Genomic DNA, 2,319 nt, shown 5'->3' on the forward strand with positions numbered 1-2,319 from the left:
GGTCACTTCTTTCCTATGGGGAGATTTTCCATCAGTCTAACATTTCCTCCACTGTTTGAGGTTTGGTTTTGTGCAAAATACAATCCTGGCAAATCTAATATGAATTTGACAGTGGTCAGACTTAATGGTGATAGTATATCTGAGTGTGAATGGATTTATGAGTTCATGCATTTTGTAATTATATAATTCATTTCTATGATGTCTTGGGGTGAAACCCTTTATAGGGCAGCTGTGATGATGCATTCAGTGACTGAGTGACACACGCTGTGTGTTTGGTGGCTGACGAAAAGAATTTGCTCGGGGGTGCTTGTATGAAACATGAAACATCCACATCTGTTCTATGGACAGACAGACATAAAGACAAAGACAGACAGACAGACATAGATAGATCGATAGATAGATGTATGCATGGATGGATAGATGGATGGATAGATTGACATCAGTCCTGTTAAAATAGTGGTCAGTCCTGCTAAAAACAGTTCTGTTCACACCCAGTTTGTTTATAAACAGGAGTGACAACTCTTTTCTGTAATCGAACTGACTCATTAAAATTTTTAGCTATCACATCCACATTTTTTTAAGTGAATTACATCAAATAGGTGTTTTCACAGCTTTCCCATGAATATAAAAGTGTTTGACTTCACTTCTTCAAGCTGTAAACAGGACAATGTGAGAGTTGCTCCTGTTTGTGATATGGTCTGTCTGTTTTCACAAGAACAATGAAATGTTATTAATGAATTGCATTTTACCTTGATTGTTGAGGCGGTTAGGATAGGTTAGTTATGGATTAGTTCTCTGATTCAGAGTGTGACGGTTGCAGATCAGCAGCAGATCTCTGCACCCGTTCAGGCATAACAGTGAGAGTGTGTGTGTCCTGTCTGTTACCATATAAGACTGGCTCATGACTCATGCTGCAATGTGGGAAGTCATGATTCATACAAGCTACATTTAATCAACCTCAGCTCAAAATACTCCGGCATGCGTGATCCTCCTCCCCTCCACACACACCACACACACACTCTCTCACACAGGAACAATCAGCTCCCCAGATGCTGCCACTCGTGTGTCACTAGTGCTTGCAGTGGCCTGAGTTCAAAGTTAGGTTATTTGGATTTCAAACATCATGAACGTTATTTCTTTCAGTGGAATGGTTTTGTTTATCATTGGAATTTCCAGACTGTCCCATCATACCTTGCACTGACATGGTTCTGCTGTGACATCATTCAGAGGTAATGCTGCATCCATCAGTTCACGTGCTTTCTGTTGTGAAGACATTTATGACATAAGTAACTGATTTAATATGTACTATATTATATTATATATCTGACATGCTTGTCTGTTCGTTAGTTACAACATATACAAATACTAGGTTTCAAATTCAGACATAAGCTTTTTTATAATAGATTCTAATTTATATTATAGTATATTACATGTAGACATTCTTACATGCTTGTCTGTTTTTTTTTTGTGGGGGGGGGGGGGATGTTACAGCATATTCAAATATTAGGTTTCAAAATCAGACATATTCTTAAGCAACTTACATAATGGAAACTGTTGACCCATGGAAAGAGTAGAGAAGATGTGCTAAATGTCTGTCCTCTGCGATGAGCACATCTCAGAATGTGACCTCTGAGCGCGCCCGCCGTACAACATGAATGTGTCATATTATAGCCCAGATAAAACGCTGTCATCTTGAGTAGAAGCCAGAAGACATTATGATTTGTGTTTTTACTGATTGTTTTTCCTAAATGGCTGATCTCATGTGTGTTTAGTATTGAGTCATTCAAAGAGGGTTTTAGTCTGCGTCTACCTCAGAAAACGAGTCCGGGGTAAGAGAAGAGTAGTTACAGTGACTCAAAGCGATTGATTTCTCTAGCTGCTCTACCAAAGATGCTATAAAACCATCTGAGGGACAGGAATATTGTCCATGTGTAATGTTGTGTTGTATTTTTACTGTGTGATATGTCTGCAAAACGCAGATCTTCAGGCGTAGGGGTCGTCAGAGATTGAGATGATGATGGGATCATGGGATTCTGGCTACCCCAGCTGTACAGTAACTCAAGCAAAGCCGTGCCCCTCTTACATCTTCTCATTATGAATAAGTCACCACTCACACACAGCAGCTGGAAGTCCCAGTCATGAATAATTAACAATGTCTCAGTGTACTCCAGGAAAGAGAGAGAGAAAGGGATGATGCCTTGCTTTTCTTTCCCTAGGGGTGCAGCACAAGCAGACAATACTATTGATTTCTGCCTGCGCAAGAGGCACTTGAAATCCATTTAGAGATTGAGCTGGGCTTAATGAACACAGACATGGCTT

The sequence above is a fragment of the Carassius auratus genome, chromosome 20, assembly GCF_003368295.1.
Source record: "Carassius auratus strain Wakin chromosome 20, ASM336829v1, whole genome shotgun sequence".
NCBI classification, from domain to species: domain Eukaryota; kingdom Metazoa; phylum Chordata; class Actinopteri; order Cypriniformes; family Cyprinidae; genus Carassius; species Carassius auratus.